At 46.5% G+C, this 19,687-nt stretch overlaps 3 non-coding genes across 3 annotated transcripts; all 3 read right to left on the bottom strand.

The window, feature by feature from the left end:
• Nucleotides 1-565: 565 nt before the first annotated feature.
• LOC123731956 (U6 spliceosomal RNA) lies at nucleotides 566-668 on the bottom strand. Its single transcript, XR_006762939.1, has one exon. It is a non-coding gene; the product is annotated as a U6 spliceosomal RNA (small nuclear RNA).
• Nucleotides 669-1,371: 703 nt separating this feature from the next.
• On the bottom strand, nucleotides 1,372-1,478 carry LOC123731954 (U6 spliceosomal RNA). Its single transcript, XR_006762937.1, has one exon. It is a non-coding gene; the product is annotated as a U6 spliceosomal RNA (small nuclear RNA).
• Nucleotides 1,479-2,218: 740 nt separating this feature from the next.
• Nucleotides 2,219-2,325, bottom strand: LOC123731955 (U6 spliceosomal RNA). The gene has a single exon (XR_006762938.1). It is a non-coding gene; the product is annotated as a U6 spliceosomal RNA (small nuclear RNA).
• Between the last annotated feature and the right edge of the window lie 17,362 nt (nucleotides 2,326-19,687).

Genomic DNA, 19,687 nt, shown 5'->3' on the forward strand with positions numbered 1-19,687 from the left:
AGTTGCTCCTCCCCAAGTTATTGTTCCTCTGCCCCGAACACTTCCCACCCTTCCCCCATTTTCAGCAACATGGCCTGGCAAAAGATACTTATAACTAACTCCCCAATTAGTAGAGAGAGAGAGAGAGAGAGAGAGAGAGAGAGAGAATAACTTTGATGTCTGTTTAAAATGTTGTGACATTCAAGTTTGTTATGTTTAATAGAGCTGGACTAAGATTGAAACCCTGTCTCCCTCTCCAATTCATTTGTATATATTGAGTAAAGTTGGACTCAGAGTGCAACCTTGTCTCGCTCCCCAATTAATTTGTACATTTTGAAAAAAGGTGAACTCAGTCTGCAACCTTGCCTAACTCCCCAATTAATTTAAAAATTTTGAATAAAGTTGGCTTAAGACTGCAAGCTTGTCTCACTCCCCAATAAGGACCGCTTCACGAATTTATATCTCTCACCCAGCATTTCCCCACCTCCTTAGACTGAGAAGAATTGGCAATTGATTTCCCCCATCACTACCGGCCAATCTTCTCTGTTTGGTTCCAATTGCTCTGTGTCTTGAAAATAAGTGTGAGGAAAATAAGGAGCGCTTCACGGATTTGCGTGTCATCCTTTCGCAGGGGCCATGCTAATCTTCTCTGTATCGATCCAATTTTAGTATATGTGCTGCCAAAGCAAGGACAATACAAACCTAAGAGAGGCCCTCATATATAGAACACAACCCCTCTGATGGTTCTGGTCATGGTTGGGGTCAAACAGGGTTCAAACTGACCTTCAGACTCTCAAAAACTACCCTAAGCCTTTTATGATTCAGGGCTCTTGGTCTCTAACCCCTCACCTGCTGCTTTAAGTTGCTCCTCCCCAAGTCTTTGTTCCTCTGCCCCGACCACTTCCCACCCTTCCCCCATTTTCTGCAACATGGTCTGGCAAAAGATACTTATAACTAACTCCCCAATTAGTAGAGGAGAGAGAGAGAGAGAGAGAGAGAGAGAGAGAGAGAGAGAGAGAGAGAGAGAGAGAGAGAGAGAGAGAGAGAGAGAGAGAGAGAGAGAGAGAGAGAGAGAGAGAGAGAGAGAGAGACTAACTTTGATGTCTGTTTAAAATGTTGTGACATTCAAGTTTGTTATGTTTAATAGAGCTGGACTAAGATTGAAACCCTGTCTCCCTCTCCAATTCATTTGTATATATTGAGTAAAGTTGGACTCAGAGTGCAACCTTGTCTCACTCCCCAATAAGGACCGCTTCACGAGTTTCTATCTCTCACCCAGCATTTCCCCACCTCCTTAGACTGAGAAGAATTGGCAATTGATTTCCCCCATCACTACCGGCCAATCTTCTCTGTTTGGTTCCAATTGCTCTGTGTCTCGAAAATAAGTGTGAGGAAAATAAGGAGCGCTTCACGGATTTGCGTGTCATCCTTTCGCAGGGGCCATGCTAATCTTCTCTGTATCGATCCAATTTTAGTATATGTGCTGCCAAAGCAAGCACAATACAAACCTAAGAGAGGCCCTCATATATAGAACACAACCCCTCTGATGGTTCTGGTCATGGTTGGGGTCAAACAGGGTTCAAACTGACCTTCAGACTCTCAAAAACTACCCTAAGCCTTTTATGATTCAGGGCTCTTGGTCTCTAACCCCTCACCTGCTGCTTTAAGTTGCTCCTCCCCAAGTCTTTGTTCCTCTGCCCCGACCACTTCCCACCCTTCCCCCATTTTCTGCAACATGGCCTGGCAAAAGATACTTATAACTAACTCCCCAATTAGTAGAAGAGAGAGAGAGAGAGAGAGAGAGAGAGAGAGAGAGAGACTAACTTTGATGTCTGTTTAAAATGTTGTGACATTCAAGTTTGTTATGTTTAATAGAGCTGGACTAAGATTGAAACCCTGTCTCCCTCTCCAATTCATTTGTATATATTGAGTAAAGATGGACTCAGAGTGCAACCTTGTCTCGCTCCCCAATTAATTTGTACATTTTGAAAAAAGGTGAACTCAGTCTGCAACCTTGCCTAACTCCCCAATTAATTTAAAAATTTTGAATAAAGTTGGCCTAAGACTGCAAGCTTGTCTCACTCCCCAATAAGGACCGCTTCACGAATGTCTATCTCTCACCCAGCATTTCCCCTCCTCCTTAGACTGAGAAGAATTGGCAATTGATTTCCCCCCATCACTACCGGCCAATCTTCTCTGTTTGGTTCCAATTGCTCTGTGTCTCGAAAATAAGTGTGAGGAAAATAAGGAGCGCTTCACGGATTTGCGTGTCATCCTTTCGCAGGGGCCATGCTAATCTTCTCTGTATCGATCCAATTTTAGTATATGTGCTGCCAAAGCAAGCACAATACAAACCTAAGAGAGGCCCTCATATATAGAACACAACCCCTCTGATGGTTCTGGTCATGGTTGGGGTCAAACAGGGTTCAAACTGACCTTCATATTCTAGTTTCTGGGCAGTAGTAATAACCAGATTACGTTTTTTATCCGGCCGTGCAAATACTGCCCCCTACCCCCAACAGGTTAACATCAATGACTATAAATGTGATGAAATATGACTATAACACGTCTAGCCAACTGAATTGTTTGATTTCAGGGGCTAACCGAACTGTGTAATTTAACGTCTGTAGATCGCTAGCTACTGTAGCTATAGTATAGTGTGCCGCATGTTGTGTGCAGGCAAGTTAGCATTGGCTATAAAATATTTTTCTGACAGAAATTGATGATCTGAAATATTTTTCTGACAGACATTGATGATACCCGGTGAATATATGAGGGAATTGTGCTTAGTTGGCAAAGAAATAAAAATAATGTGTTTGTTTTCTCTCCCTGTTTCAGCTACTCCTGGCGTCAGAAGGAGAGGGCGAGGATAGTGCTGCAGCAGGGATTGGGGCTCGCTCCTGCCCCCAGTGTCACCGCCCAGCCCCTCCACTACTAGCGGGAGGGAATCCAGGCACTCTTCCCTTTCCCTACGCCGCCCTCCCCCGGTCCCACGCCAGACCACCCAGCAAGGACGGCCTTCCCATTCTGCCAGCCCACCTGGAGCAACAACCCCCGCACTTTCTGGCCCCTCCCAAACCCTGCAAGCCCAAGGACAACAGAGGGGCTCCTCTTTACCTCCTCCAGTGCCAAGGACAACTGCTTGGCGGAGGACAAAGAGGAGGGGACAGCCGGGAAGAAACGGCAATACGAGCAGTACGTCTGCTCCAAATGCGGGTTGCCGAAGCGGCGGGAGACGGGGCTCTGTTGCTGGGGGGGTAAGACCGTGGCCCAGTGGCTGGTGGAAATGAAGGACACTAAGGGGCGAGGTGAAGGTGGTCGGATGTTTTTATTGTAAATAGTTCCCTGTTCCCCTCTACCTGGACCGAGACCTTGAGCGCGGTGTAGAGGCTTGTGTGTGTTGAGGACCCTCAGAGCTATATTGTCTGTAGTCTATAAGACTACTGGTAGGTTAACCCATGGTAAGCAGTCCTGAGGCAGGACACCAGGCTAACATCGGTCCGTTCCCAAGCAAAATGCATGTTTTATGAGCACATGAACATTTTATTTACATAGTTCAATAAAATGACTGTATAGCAAAGACAGACAGGATCGTGATGAACCTGTAAAAAATATTTTATAGACATTAAAATATACATATACAAATCAAACATGACTTATCAATACATCCAGTGAAAACTCAAATTCTTTGTAGAGCTAATGTTTTTTTCAACAGCAGTAGCTATAACACATAGGTAAAACAATATAAGGCATGAATAGCTTACCTTTTGCAAGAATAGACATTTCTGTCCACAGGTCAGTGGCCCAGATGCACTTTCTTCAAACTGCTCTTGATGGTGTAACACCAATCAATCAATGCTCCAGGCGCCCTATCACCACATATGCATATTAACTTCAGGATTGGTGGGTACCCTGCGGGACGGTTGATTTAACGTAGGCTAATGCGATTAGCATGAGGTTGTAAGTAACAAGAACATTTCCCAGGACATAGACATATCTGATAGTGTCAGAAAGCTTTCTTGTTAATCTAACGGCACTGTCCAATTTACAGTAGCTATTACAGTGAAATAATATGATGCTATTGTTTGAGGAGAGTGCACAGTTTTGAACATGAAAAGTTATTAATAAACAAACTAAGCACATTTTGGCAGTCTTGATACAACATTTTTAACAGAAATGCAATGGTTCATTGGATCAGACTAAAACTTTGCACATAAGCTGCTGCCATCTAGTGGCCAATATCTAAATTGCACCTGGGCTGGAATGGCCTTTCTCTTGCATTTCAAAGATGGTATTTGTATTATGTTTTACCAGATAAAATGTGTTATATTCTCCTACATTCCTGTTACATTTCCACAAACTTCAAAGTGTTTCAAATGGTACCAAAAAAATGCATATCCTTACTTCAGGGCCTGAGCTACAGGCAGTTAGATTTGGGTATGTCATTTTAGGTGATAATTTAAAAAAGGGGGGCCCATCCTTAAGAGGTTTCTAAGTAGCCATGTGCTTTGAGAGGCTTTGAGCACCCGGTCAAAGAGTGATAACAGGCACAGAAGATCAGTCTACAGTAGGAGTTTTAATGATGAACCAGAGTATACAAGTGGTCTGTGTACAGAGGGAAACAGGATGAAAGAGAGCATTATTGCAATGTAAATCCAATAAACAATATACATTAAATAATACATGTCAGCTCAATCTCTATACACAATTTACAATGATAGAAAAATAACACCATAATTCCTCTCATGGGAGTTAACATTACAACACCAACTAGGCTAATCACATAATAGTAATACATGGTCGGAGAACTGGTGAAGTAATGCCCTCCATGGATCTCTTGCGCAGGTGGCCAAAAAAAATAAAATGTGTATTTTGTGTGTGCTTGATCTTGTGAATTCTGAACTATGTAACTCCTATCTATCTTCTGATAATTTCCGCATAATCTCCCAGATGTCTTCTTTCCAAATATACAAAGTGTTTGGATGTCAGATTCATGTAATTCCACATGAATAGCAGTTACTTTTGTATGTCTATTTAGGCGGAAATCTACATTTCGCCATTTTGTGTGTCATGTCATGCGTTTCTAAATTCCCTTACTGGGTATAACTCTTTCCACACTGCAAGCATTGGAATGGCTTCTCTCGTGTGTATTCTCTTGTGCGCTTTCAGATGCCATGACTGGATAAATCCCATTCCACACTGAGAGCATTGGAAAGGCCTCTCTACAGAGTGTTTTCTCTCATGCTTTTTCATGTCCCCTAATGATAAATACTTATTTTCACACTGGGAGTAGTGATAGGGCTTGTCTTCTGTGTGTGTGTATATATCTTATGTGATTTAAGGGACCCCAACCGTGTAAAACTCTTTCCACACTGGGAGCAGTGGTAAGGCTTCACTCCTGTGTGTGTTCTCTCATGCTCATTCAGTTGCCCTGACCAGCTAAAACGACTTTTACAATGGGAACAGTGATAAGGCTTTTCCCCTGTGTGAATTCTTTCATGGGATTTCAGGTCCCCTGATCGGGAAAATGTCCTTCCACACTGAGAGCATTGGAATGGTTTTTCCCCTGTGTGTATTCTCTTATGCTCGTTCAAATGTGTTGACTGGATAAATCTCTTTCCACACTGGAAGCATTGGTAAGGCTTGTCTCCTGTGTGTATTCTTTTATGTATTTCAAGGCTCCCTAACCGTGTAAAACTCTTTCCACACTGAGAGCAATGATAAGGCTTCTTCCCTGCATGTGTTCTCTTATGGTTTTTCAGGCTCCATAAACGGGTATAACTCTTTCCACACTGTGAACAGTGGTGTCGTCTCGCTGGTTCAGACGTGTCTGGTTCCTCTGAGTCGGGTCTCTCTTCTGCCAAAGACAAACAAAGTGGTTAAACAGGGAAACCTGAATGAAATCTCCACTTACATTTGTAATTTTAATCATTTAGCAGACGCTCTTATCCAGAGAGACTTCCAGTCAAGTGCTCTTAGCATGTGATGCATGTGCTCTATTGTTTACATGACCCATGTATTTTACACTGTGTGGCTTTAAGGGAATAGTATGGTCACTATCCAGAGCAACTTGTTAATGCATCCATCTTAAGGTAGCTAGGTGAGACAAACACAACAGTGATAGTAACCACATGTTCCCTCAGTTAAATGTGATAATTTATAATGACCTGGCCTGTGTCCCATAATATAACCAGGCTAATAATGACTAGCCATCTGTTAAATTAGCATTCCCCTGTGTTCTTACATTGATTTAGATTTATTTACTGTAACAGCAAAGAAAAGAGATACCACGACAACAAAACAAAAACGTGGGGAGGTCTGATTTCCCCATTATTTTCAGGTTCTCTCACTCAAAATCACACTTTTCAATAGAAAAACATAATTGAATGTTCTAATTCCACAACAATGTTGAAACCACATCAGGGGAAATCTGGGGAAATCTGAATGTTTGTGTGTAGTTACCCTTTAATTCTAGTGCCACCAGCCAGACAGCCTTGTTTGTCTAGCAGTGTTTCTGTAGTGCAGTTGTGATGGGGAGTTTTCAAAACAAAATGGCCAATGCATTGATGCAAATAATCACGATTCTGCCAGGTAGGCATAGGATATTTTTTAATTGTCTTTCCGTCTACCTGAATACATTAGCATCGCTAACGGCTACACAAAGTGGTAGACATATAGGACCAACGTGCACCGCACACACAGGGTTCAACATTCAAGTATAATTTACCAGTGGCAGACTGGGCCAGCTCCAACTGAAATTTACTGTCCAGGGGATAAGATCTGACGATATGACAGGAAACTGAATGATGCGTGCATAATTTAAATAGCAGATTATTTTATCTTTCATTTGCTGGCTGAGCAAGTCACAGAGTTCATATAGACATTGGCAAGTCAAATTCAAGGACTTAAGGACTTTTCAAGCACTTGATTGTAATTTTCAAGGACCGACATTTTAAGGTTAATTGTTGTAATAGCCTATAGGATAAAAAATCCCCCCAAAATGTATGCTAAAAACATATGCATTAGCCTACCACTAACAATAATGTGTATTTTATTTAACTACCCAATGGCATTATGCATTGATGTTCACATAATTAACATTCTAAAATATGTCAGAATAATGTGGGCAATGCCTGACTAAATAAACAGCATGCTCCCCACAAACACACGAATGAAGTCTGTCCATGTGGTACTAGTCAGTCTGTCCATGTGGTACTAGTCAGTCTGTCCATGTGGTACTAGTCAGTCTGTCCATGTGGTACTAGTCAGTCTGTCCATGTGGTGGTAGTCAGTCTGTCCATGTGGTGGTAGTCAGTCTGTCCATGTGGTACTAGTCAGTCTGTCCATGTGGTACTAGTCAGTCTGTCCATGTGGTACTACTCAGTCTGTCCATGTGGTAGTAGTCAGTCTGTCCATGTGGTAGTAGTCAGTCTGTCCATGTGGTAGTAGTCAGTCTGACCATGTGGTAGTAGTCAGTCTGAACATGTGGTACTAGTCAGTCTGTCCATGTGGTACTAGTCAGTCTGTCCATGTGGTACTAGTCAGTCTGTCCATGTGGTACTAGTCAGTCTGTCCATGTGGTAGTAGTCAGTCTGTCCATGTGGTAGTAGTCAGTCTGTCCATGTGGTAGTAGTCAGTCTGAACATGTGGTACTAGTCAGTCTGAACATGTGGTACTAGTCAGTCTGTCCATGTGGTACTAGTCAGTCTGTCCATGTGATAGTAGTCTGTCTGTCCATGTGGTACTAGTCATTCTGTCCATGTGGTACTAGTCAGTCTGTCCATGTGGTACTAGTCAGTCTGTCCATGTGGTACTAGTCAGTCTGTCCATGTGATAGTAGTCAGTCTGTCCATGTGGTAGTAGTCAGTCTGTCCATGTGGTAGTAGTCAGTCTGACCATGTGGTAGTAGTCAGTCTGAACATGTGGTACTAGTCAGTCTGTCCATGTGGTACTAGTCAGTCTGTCCATGTGATAGTAGTCTGTCTGTCCATGTGATAGTTGTCTGTCTGTCCATGTGGTACTAGTCAGTCTGTCCATGTGGTACTAGTCAGTCTGTCCATGTGGTACTAGTCAGTCTGTCCATGTAATAGTAGTCAGTCTGTCCATGTGGTAGTAGTCAGTCTGTCCATGTGGTAGTAGTCAGTCTGTCCATGTGGTAGTAGTCAGTCTGACCATGTGGTAGTAGTCAGTCTGTCCATGTGGTAGTAGTCAGTCTGTCCATGTGGTAGTAGTCAATCTGTCCATGTGGTACTAGTCAGTCTGTCCATGTAATAGTAGTCAGTCTGTCCATGTGGTAGTAGTCAGTCTGTCCATGTGGTAGTAGTCAGTCTGTCCATGTGGTAGTAGTCAGTCTGACCATGTGGTAGTAGTCAGTCTGTCCATGTGGTAGTAGTCAATCTGTCCATGTGGTACTAGTCAGTCTGTCCATGTGGTACTAGTCAGTCTGTCCATGTGGTACTAGTCAGTCTGTCCATGTGGTACTAGTCAGTCTGTCCATGTGGTACTAGTCAGTCTGTCCATGTGGTACTAGTCAGTCTGTCCATGTGGTACTAGTCAGTCTGTCCATGTGGTACTAGTCAGTCTGTCCATGTGGTGGTAGTCAGTCTGTCCATGTGGTGGTAGTCAGTCTGTCCATGTGGTACTAGTCAGTCTGTCCATGTGGTACTAGTCAGTCTGTCAGTCTGTCCATGTGGTACTAGTCAGTCTGTCAGTCTGTCCATGTGGTACTAGTCAGTCTGTCCATGTGGTACTAGTCAGTCTGTCCATGTGGTACTAGTCAGTCTGTCCATGTGGTACTAGTCAGTCTGTCAGTCTGTCCATGTGGTACTAGTCAGTCTGTCCATGTGGTACTAGTCAGTCTGTCCATGTGGTACTAGTCAGTCTGTCCATGTGGTACTAGTCAGTCTGTCAGTCTGTCCATGTGGTACTAGTCAGTCTGTCAGTCTGTCCATGTGGTACTAGTCAGTCTGTCCATGTGGTACTAGTCAGTCTGTCCATGTGGTACTAGTCAGTCTGTCACTCTGTCCATGTGGTACTAGTCAGTCTGTCAGTCTGTCCATGTGGTACTAGTCAGTCTGTCCATGTGGTACTAGTCAGTCTGTCCATGTGGTACTAGTCAGTCTGTCCATGTGGTACTAGTCAGTCTGTCCATGTGGTACTAGTCAGTCTGTCCATGTGGTACTAGTCAGTCTGTCAGTCTGTCCATGTGGTACTAGTCAGTCTGTCAGTCTGTCCATGTGGTACTAGTCAGTCTGTCCATGTGGTACTAGTCAGTCTGTCCATGTGGTACTAGTCAGTCTGTCCATGTGGTACTAGTCAGTCTGTCAGTCTGTCCATGTGGTACTAGTCAGTCTGTCAGTCTGTCCATGTGGTACTAGTCAGTCTGTCCATGTGGTACTAGTCAGTCTGTCCATGTGGTACTAGTCAGTCTGTCAGTCTGTCCATGTGGTACTAGTCAGTCTGTCAGTCTGTCCATGTGGTACTAGTCAGTCTGTCCATGTGGTACTAGTCAGTCTGTCCATGTGGTACTAGTCAGTCTGTCAGTCTGTCCATGTGGTACTAGTCAGTCTGTCAGTCTGTCCATGTGGTACTAGTCAGTCTGTCAGTCTGTCCATGTGGTACTAGTCAGTCTGTCCATGTGGTACTAGTCAGTCTGTCCATGTGGTACTAGTCAGTCTGTCAGTCTGTCCATGTGGTACTAGTCAGTCTGTCAGTCTGTCCATGTGGTACTAGTCAGTCTGTCAGTCTGTCCATGTGGTACTAGTCAGTCTGTCCATGTGGTACTAGTCAGTCTGTCCATGTGGTACTAGTCAGTCTGTCCATGTGGTACTAGTCAGTCTGTCAGTCTGTCCATGTGGTACTAGTCAGTCTGTCCATGTGGTACTAGTCAGTCTGTCAGTCTGTCCATGTGGTACTAGTCAGTCTGTCAGTCTGTCCATGTGGTACTAGTCAGTCTGTCAGTCTGTCCATGTGGTACTAGTCAGTCTGTCCATGTGGTACTAGTCAGTCTGTCCATGTGGTACTAGTCAGTCTGTCAGTCTGTCCATGTGGTACTAGTCAGTCTGTCAGTCTGTCCATGTGGTACTAGTCAGTCTGTCAGTCTGTCCATGTGGTACTAGTCAGTCTGTCCATGTGGTACTAGTCAGTCTGTCCATGTGGTACTAGTCAGTCTGTCCATGTGGTACTAGTCAGTCTGTCAGTCTGTCCATGTGGTACTAGTCAGTCTGTCCATGTGGTACTAGTCAGTCTGTCCATGTGGTACTAGTCAGTCTGTCAGTCTGTCCATGTGGTACTAGTCAGTCTGTCCATGTGGTACTAGTCAGTCTGTCCATGTGGTACTAGTCAGTCTGTCCATGTGGTAGTAGTCTGTCTGTCCATGTGGTAGTAGTCTGTCTGTCCATGTGATAGTTGTCAGTCTGTCCATGTGGTGGTAGTCAGTCTGTCCATGTGGTACTAGTCAGTCTGTCCATGTGGTACTAGTCAGTCTGTCCATGTGGTACTAGTCAGTCTGTCCATGTGGTACTAGTCAGTCTGTCCATGTGGTACTAGTCAGTCTGTCCATGTGGTACTAGTCAGTCTGTCCATGTGGTACTAGTCAGTCTGTCCATGTGGTACTAGTCAGTCTGTCAAAGTGGTACTAGTCAGTCTGTCCATGTGGTACTAGTCAGTCTGTCCATGTGGTACTAGTCAGTCTGTCCATGTGGTGGTAGTCAGTCTGTCCATGTGGTGGTAGTCAGTCTGTCCATGTGGTGGTAGTCAGTCTGTCCATGTGGTGGTAGTCAGTCTGTCCATGTGGTACTAGTCAGTCTGTCCATGTGATAGTAGTCAGTCTGTCCATGTGGTAGTAGTCAGTCTGTCCATGTGGTAGTAGTCAGTCTGTCCATGTGGTACTAGTCAGTCTGTCCATGTGGTACTAGTCAGTCTGTCCATGTGGTACTAGTCAGTCTGTCAAAGTGGTACTAGTCAGTCTGTCCATGTGGTACTAGTCAGTCTGTCCATGTGGTACTAGTCAGTCTGTCCATGTGGTGGTAGTCAGTCTGTCCATGTGGTGGTAGTCAGTCTGTCCATGTGGTGGTAGTCAGTCTGTCCATGTGGTGGTAGTCAGTCTGTCCATGTGGTACTAGTCAGTCTGTCCATGTGATAGTAGTCAGTCTGTCCATGTGGTAGTAGTCAGTCTGTCCATGTGGTAGTAGTCAGTCTGTCCATGTGGTAGTAGTCAGTCTGTCCATGTGGTACTAGTCAGTCTGTCCATGTGGTGGTAGTCAGTCTGTCCATGTGGTGGTAGTCAGTCTGTCCATGTGGTGGTAGTCAGTCTGTCCATGTGGTACTAGTCAGTCTGACCATGTGGTACTAGTCAGTCTGTCCATGTGGTACTAGTCAGTCTGTCAGTCTGTCCATGTGGTGGTAGTCAGTCTGTCCATGTGGTGGTAGTCAGTCTGTCCATGTGGTGGTAGTCAGTCTGTCCATGTGGTGGTAGTCAGTCTGTCCATGTGGTACTAGTCAGTCTGTCCATGTGGTACTAGTCAGTCTGTCCATGTGGTGGTAGTCAGTCTGTCCATGTGGTGGTAGTCAGTCTGTCCATGTGGTACTAGTCAGTCTGTCCATGTGGTGGTAGTCAGTCTGTCCATGTGGTGGTAGTCAGTCTGTCCATGTGGTGGTAGTCAGTCTGTCCATGTGGTGGTAGTCAGTCTGTCCATGTGGTACTAGTCAGTCTGTCAGTCTGTCCATGTGGTACTAGTCAGTCTGTCAGTCTGTCCATGTGGTACTAGTCAGTCTGTCCATGTGGTACTAGTCAGTCTGTCCATGTGGTACTAGTCAGTCTGTCAGTCTGTCCATGTGGTACTAGTCAGTCTGTCAGTCTGTCCATGTGGTACTAGTCAGTCTGTCCATGTGGTGGTAGTCAGTCTGTCCATGTGGTACTAGTCAGTCTGTCCATGTGGTACTAGTCAGTCTGTCCATGTGGTACTAGTCAGTCTGTCCATGTGGTACTAGTCAGTCTGTCCATGTGGTAGTAGTCTGTCTGTCCATGTGGTAGTAGTCTGTCTGTCCATGTGATAGTTGTCTGTCTGTCCATGTGGTACTAGTCAGTCTGTCCATGTGGTACTAGTCAGTCTGTCCATGTGGTACTAGTCAGTCTGTCCATGTGGTAGTAGTCAGTCTGTCCATGTGGTACTAGTCAGTCTGTCCATGTGGTACTAGTCAGTCTGTCCATGTGGTACTAGTCAGTCTGTCCATGTGGTACTAGTCAGTCTGACCATGTGGTACTAGTCAGTCTGACCATGTGGTACTAGTCAGTCTGTCCATGTGGTAGTAGTCAGTCTGTCCATGTGGTAGTAGTCTGTCTGTCCATGTGGTACTAGTCAGTCTGTCCATGTGGTACTAGTCAGTCTGTCAATGTGGTACTAGTCAGTCTGTCCATGTGGTGGTAGTCAGTCTGTCCATGTGGTGGTAGTCAGTCTGTCCATGTGGTACTAGTCAGTCTGTCCATGTGGTACTAGTCAGTCTGTCCATGTGGTACTAGTCAGTCTGTCCATGTGGTACTAGTCAGTCTGTCAAAGTGGTACTAGTCAGTCTGTCCATGTGGTACTAGTCAGTCTGTCCATGTGGTGGTAGTCAGTCTGTCCATGTGGTACTAGTCAGTCTGTCCATGTGATAGTAGTCAGTCTGTCCATGTGGTAGTAGTCAGTCTGTCCATGTGGTAGTAGTCAGTCTGTCCATGTGGTAGTAGTCAGTCTGTCCATGTGGTAGTAGTCAGTCTGTCCATGTGGTACTAGTCAGTCTGTCCATGTGGTACTAGTCAGTCTGTCCATGTGGTACTAGTCAGTCTGTCAGTCTGTCCATGTGGTACTAGTCAGTCTGTCAGTCTGTCCATGTGGTACTAGTCAGTCTGTCCATGTGGTACTAGTCAGTCTGTCCATGTGGTACTAGTCAGTCTGTCAGTCTGTCCATGTGGTACTAGTCAGTCTGTCAGTCTGTCCATGTGGTACTAGTCAGTCTGTCCATGTGGTACTAGTCAGTCTGTCCATGTGGTACTAGTCAGTCTGTCCATGTGGTACTAGTCAGTCTGTCAGTCTGTCCATGTGGTACTAGTCAGTCTGTCCATGTGGTACTAGTCAGTCTGTCCATGTGGTACTAGTCAGTCTGTCCATGTGGTACTAGTCAGTCTGTCCATGTGGTACTAGTCAGTCTGTCCATGTGGTACTAGTCAGTCTGTCCATGTGGTACTAGTCAGTCTGTCAGTCTGTCCATGTGGTACTAGTCAGTCTGTCAGTCTGTCCATGTGGTACTAGTCAGTCTGTCCATGTGGTACTAGTCAGTCTGTCCATGTGGTACTAGTCAGTCTGTCCATGTGGTACTAGTCAGTCTGTCCATGTGGTACTAGTCAGTCTGTCAGTCTGTCCATGTGGTACTAGTCAGTCTGTCCATGTGGTACTAGTCAGTCTGTCCATGTGGTACTAGTCAGTCTGTCCATGTGGTAGTAGTCAGTCTGACCATCTGGTAGTAGTCAGTCTGACCATGTGGTAGTAGTCAGTCTGTCCATGTGGTACTAGTCAGTCTGTCCATGTGGTACTAGTCAGTCTGTCCATGTGGTACTAGTCAGTCTGTCCATGTGGTGGTAGTCAGTCTGTCCATGTGGTGGTAGTCAGTCTGTCCATGTGGTACTAGTCAGTCTGTCCATGTGGTGGTAGTCAGTCTGTCCATGTGGTGGTAGTCAGTCTGTCCATGTGGTGGTAGTCAGTCTGTCCATGTGGTGGTAGTCAGTCTGTCCATGTGGTGGTAGTCAGTCTGTCCATGTGGTACTAGTCAGTCTGTCAGTCTGTCCATGTGGTACTAGTCAGTCTGTCAGTCTGTCCATGTGGTACTAGTCAGTCTGTCAGTCTGTCCATGTGGTACTAGTCAGTCTGTCCATGTGGTACTAGTCAGTCTGTCCATGTGGTACTAGTCAGTCTGTCCATGTGGTACTAGTCAGTCTGTCAGTCTGTCCATGTGGTACTAGTCAGTCTGTCAGTCTGTCCATGTGGTACTAGTCAGTCTGTCCATGTGGTACTAGTCAGTCTGTCCATGTGGTACTAGTCAGTCTGTCCATGTGGTACTAGTCAGTCTGTCCATGTGGTACTAGTCAGTCTGTCAGTCTGTCCATGTGGTACTAGTCAGTCTGTCAGTCTGTCCATGTGGTACTAGTCAGTCTGTCCATGTGGTACTAGTCAGTCTGTCCATGTGGTACTAGTCAGTCTGTCCATGTGGTACTAGTCAGTCTGTCCATGTGGTACTAGTCAGTCTGTCAGTCTGTCCATGTGGTACTAGTCAGTCTGTCCATGTGGTACTAGTCAGTCTGTCCATGTGGTACTAGTCAGTCTGTCCATGTGGTAGTAGTCAGTCTGACCATGTGGTACTAGTCAGTCTGTCCATGTGGTAGTAGTCAGTCTGTCCATGTGGTAGTAGTCTGTCTGTCCATGTGGTACTAGTCAGTCTGTCCATGTGGTACTAGTCAGTCTGTCAATGTGGTACTAGTCAGTCTGTCCATGTGGTGGTAGTCAGTCTGTCCATGTGGTGGTAGTCAGTCTGTCCATGTGGTACTAGTCAGTCTGTCCATGTGGTACTAGTCAGTCTGTCCATGTGGTACTAGTCAGTCTGTCCATGTGGTACTAGTCAGTCTGTCAAAGTGGTACTAGTCAGTCTGTCCATGTGGTACTAGTCAGTCTGTCCATGTGGTGGTAGTCAGTCTGTCCATGTGGTACTAGTCAGTCTGTCCATGTGATAGTAGTCAGTCTGTCCATGTGGTAGTAGTCAGTCTGTCCATGTGGTAGTAGTCAGTCTGTCCATGTGGTACTAGTCAGTCTGTCCATGTGGTGGTAGTCAGTCTGTCCATGTGGTGGTAGTCAGTCTGTCCATGTGGTGGTAGTCAGTCTGTCCATGTGGTACTAGTCAGTCTGACCATGTGGTACTAGTCAGTCTGTCCATGTGGTACTAGTCAGTCTGTCAGTCTGTCCATGTGGTACTAGTCAGTCTGTCAGTCTGTCCATGTGGTACTAGTCAGTCTGTCCATGTGGTGGTAGTCAGTCTGTTCATGTGGTGGTAGTCAGTCTGTCCATGTGGTACTAGTCGGTCTGTCCATGTGGTGGTAGTCAGTCTGTCCATGTGGTGGTAGTCAGTCTGTCCATGTGGTGGTAGTCAGTCTGTCCATGTGGTGGTAGTCAGTCTGTCCATGTGGTGGTAGTCAGTCTGTCCATGTGGTACTAGTCAGTCTGTCAGTCTGTCCATGTGGTACTAGTCAGTCTGTCCATGTGGTACTAGTCAGTCTGTCCATGTGGTACTAGTCAGTCTGTCCATGTGGTACTAGTCAGTCTGTCCATGTGGTACTAGTCAGTCTGTCCATGTGGTAGTAGTCTGTCTGTCCATGTGGTAGTAGTCTGTCTGTCCATGTGATAGTTGTCTGTCTGTCCATGTGGTACTAGTCAGTCTGTCCATGTGGTACTAGTCAGTCTGTCCATGTGGTACTAGTCAGTCTGTCCATGTGGTGGTAGTCAGTCTGTCCATGTGGTGGTAGTCAGTCTGTCCATGTGGTACTAGTCAGTCTGTCCATGTGGTACTAGTCAGTCTGTCCATGTGGTACTAGTCAGTCTGTCCATGTGGTACTAGTCAGTCTGTCCATGTGGTACTAGTCAGTCTGTCCATGTGGTACTAGTCAGTCTGTCCATGTGGTACTAGTCAGTCTGTCAGTCTGTCCATGTGGTACTAGTCAGTCTGTCCATGTGGTGGTAGTCAGTCTGTCCATGTGGTGGTAGTCAGTCTGTCCATGTGGTACTAGTCAGTCTGTCCATGTGGTACTAGTCAGTCTGTCCATGTGGTACTAGTCAGTCTGTCCAAGTGGTACTAGTCAGTCTGTCCAAGTGGTACTAGTCAGTCTGTCCATGTGGTACTAGTCAGTCTGTCCATGTGGTACTAGTCAGTCTGTCCATGTGGTACTAGTCAGTCTGTCCATGTGGTACTAGTCAGTCTGTCCATGTGGTACTAGTCAGTCTGACCATGTGGTACTAGTCAGTCTGTCCATGTGGTACTAGTCAGTCTGTCAGTCTGTCCATGTGGTACTAGTCAGTCTGTCCATGTGGTACTAGTCAGTCTGTCCATGTGGTACTAGTCAGTCTGTCCATGTGGTACTAGTCAGTCTGTCCATGTGGTACTAGTCAGTCTGTCCATGTGGTACTAGTCAGTCTGTCCATGTGGTGGTAGTCAGTCTGTCCATGTGGTGGTAGTCAGTCTGTCCATGTGGTGGTAGTCAGTCTGTCCATGTGGTGGTAGTCAGTCTGTCCATGTGGTGGTAGTCAGTCTGTCCATGTGGTGGTAGTCAGTCTGTCCATGTGGTGGTAGTCAGTCTGTCCATGTGGTGGTAGTCAGTCTGTCCATGTGGTACTAGTCAGTCTGTCCATGTGGTACTAGTCAGTCTGTCCATGTGGTACTAGTCAGTCTGTCCATGTGGTGGTAGTCAGTCTGTCCATGTGGTGGTAGTCAGTCTGTCCATGTGGTGGTAGTCAGTCTGTCCATGTGGTGGTAGTCAGTCTGTCCATGTGGTGGTAGTCAGTCTGTCCATGTGGTGGTAGTCAGTCTGTCCATGTGGTGGTAGTCAGTCTGTCCATGTGGTACTAGTCAGTCTGTCCATGTGGTACTAGTCAGTCTGTCCATGTGGTACTAGTCAGTCTGTCCATGTGGTGGTAGTCAGTCTGTCCATGTGGTGGTAGTCAGTCTGTCCATGTGGTGGTAGTCAGTCTGTCCATGTGGTGGTAGTCAGTCTGTCCATGTGGTGGTAGTCAGTCTGTCCATGTGGTGGTAGTCAGTCTGTCCATGTGGTGGTAGCCAGTCTGTCCATGTGGTGGTAGTCAGTCTGTCCATGTGGTGGTAGTCAGTCTGTCCATGTGGTACTAGTCAGTCTGTCCATGTGGTACTAGTCAGTCTGTCCATGTGGTACTAGTCAGTCTGTCCATGTGGTGGTAGTCAGTCTGTCCATGTGGTGGTAGTCAGTCTGTCCATGTGGTGGTAGTCAGTCTGTCCATGTGGTGGTAGTCAGTCTGTCCATGTGGTGGTAGTCAGTCTGTCCATGTGGTGGTAGTCAGTCTGTCCATGTGGTGGTAGTCAGTCTGTCCATGTGGTGGTAGTCAGTCTGTCCATGTGGTACTAGTCAGTCTGTCCATGTGGTACTAGTCAGTCTGTCCATGTGGTACTAGTCAGTCTGTCCATGTGGTGGTAGTCAGTCTGTCCATGTGGTGGTAGTCAGTCTGTCCATGTGGTGGTAGTCAGTCTGTCCATGTGGTGGTAGTCAGTCTGTCCATGTGGTGGTAGTCAGTCTGTCCATGTGGTGGTAGTCAGTCTGTCCATGTGGTGGTAGTCAGTCTGTCCATGTGGTGGTAGTCAGTCTGTCCATGTGGTGGTAGTCAGTCTGTCCATGTGGTACTAGTCAGTCTGTCCATGTGGTACTAGTCAGTCTGTCCATGTGGTACTAGTCAGTCTGTCCATGTGGTGGTAGTCAGTCTGTCCATGTGGTGGCAGTCAGTCTGTCCATGTGGTACTAGTCAGTCTGTCCATGTGGTACTAGTCAGTCTGTCCATGTGGTTCTAGTCAGTCTGTCCATGTGGTACTAGTCAGTCTGTCCATGTGGTACTAGTCAGTCTGTCCATGTGGTACTAGTCAGTCTGTCCATGTGGTGGTAGTCAGTCTGTCCATGTGGTGGTAGTCAGTCTGTCCATGTGGTGGTAGTCAGTCTGTCCATGTGGTGGTAGTCAGTCTGTCCATGTGGTGGTAGTCAGTCTGTCCATGTGGTGGTAGTCAGTCTGTCCATGTGGTGGTAGTCAGTCTGTCCATGTGGTGGTAGTCAGTCTGTCCATGTGGTGGTAGTCAGTCTGTCCATGTGGTGGTAGTCAGTCTGTCCATGTGGTGGTAGTCAGTCTGTCCATGTGGTGGTAGTCAGTCTGTCCATGTGGTGGTAGTCAGTCTGTCCATGTGGTGGTAGTCAGTCTGTCCATGTGGTACTAGTCAGTCTGTCCATGTGGTACTAGTCAGTGTGTCAGTCTGTCCATGTGGTACTAGTCAGTCTGTCCATGTGGTGGTAGTCAGTCTGTCCATGTGGTGGCAGTCAGTCTGTCCATGTGGTACTAGTCAGTCTGTCCATGTGGTACTAGTCAGTCTGTCCATGTGGTACTAGTCAGTCTGTCCATGTGGTTCTAGTCAGTCTGTCCATGTGGTGGTAGTCAGTCTGTCCATGTGGTGGTAGTCAGTCTGTCCATGTGGTGGTAGTCAGTCTGTCCATGTGGTGGTAGTCAGTCTGTCCATGTGGTGGTAGTCAGTCTGTCCATGTGGTGGTAGTCAGTCTGTCCATGTGGTACTAGTCAGTCTGTCCATGTGGTACTAGTCAGTGTGTCAGTCTGTCCATGTGGTACTAGTCAGTCTGTCCATGTGGTGGTAGTCAGTCTGTCCATGTGGTGGCAGTCAGTCTGTCCATGTGGTACTAGTCAGTCTGTCCATGTGGTACTAGTCAGTCTGTCCATGTGGTTCTAGTCAGTCTGTCCATGTGGTGGTAGTCAGTCTGTCCATGTGGTGGCAGTCAGTCTGTCCATGTGGTACTAGTCAGTCTGTCCATGTGGTACTAGTCAGTCTGTCCATGTGGTTCTAGTCAGTCTGTCCATGTGGTACTAGTCAGTCTGTCCATGTGGTACTAGTCAGTCTGTCCATGTGGTACTAGTCAGTCTGTCCATGTGGTGGTAGTCAGTCTGTCCATGTGGTGGTAGTCAGTCTGTCCATGTGGTGGTAGTCAGTCTGTCCATCTGGTGGTAGTCAGTCTGTCCATGTGGTGGTAGTCAGTCTGTCCATGTGGTACTAGTCAGTCTGTCCATGTGGTACTAGTCAGTCTGTCCATGTGGTACTAGTCAGTCTGTCCATGTGGTACTAGTCAGTCTGTCCATGTGGTACTAGTCAGTCTGTCCATGTGGTGGTAGTCAGTCTGTCCATGTGGTGGTAGTCAGTCTGTCCATGTGGTGGTAGTCAGTCTGTCCATGTGGTGGTAGTCAGTCTGTCCATGTGGTGGTAGTCAGTCTGTCCATGTGGTGGTAGTCAGTCTGTCCATGTGGTGGTAGTCAGTCTGTCCATGTGGTACTAGTCAGTCTGTCCATGTGGTACTAGTCAGTCTGTCCATGTGGTACTAGTCAGTCTGTCCATGTGGTGGTAGTCAGTCTGTCCATGTGGTGGTAGTCAGTCTGTCCATGTGGTGGTAGTCAGTCTGTCCATGTGGTGGTAGTCAGTCTGTCCATGTGGTGGTAGTCAGTCTGTCCATGTGGTGGTAGTCAGTCTGTCCATGTGGTACTAGTCAGTCTGTCCATGTGGTGGTAGTCAGTCTGTCCATGTGGTGGTAGTCAGTCTGTCCATGTGGTGGTAGTCAGTCTGTCCATGTGGTGGTAGTCAGTCTGTCCATGTGGTGGTAGTCAGTCTGTCCATGTGGTGGTAGTCAGTCTGACCATGTGGTACTAGTCAGTCTGACCATGTGGTACTAGTCAGTCTGTCCATGTGGTACTAGTCAGTCTGTCCATGTGGTGGTAGTCAGTCTGTCCATGTGGTACTAGTCAGTCTGTCCATGTGGTACTAGTCAGTCTGTCCATGTGGTACTAGTCAGTCTGTCCATGTGGTAGTAGTCTGTCTGTCCATGTGATACTAGTCAGTCTGACCA

The sequence above is a fragment of the Salmo salar genome, unplaced genomic scaffold, assembly GCF_905237065.1.
Source record: "Salmo salar unplaced genomic scaffold, Ssal_v3.1, whole genome shotgun sequence".
NCBI lineage: Eukaryota > Metazoa > Chordata > Actinopteri > Salmoniformes > Salmonidae > Salmo > Salmo salar.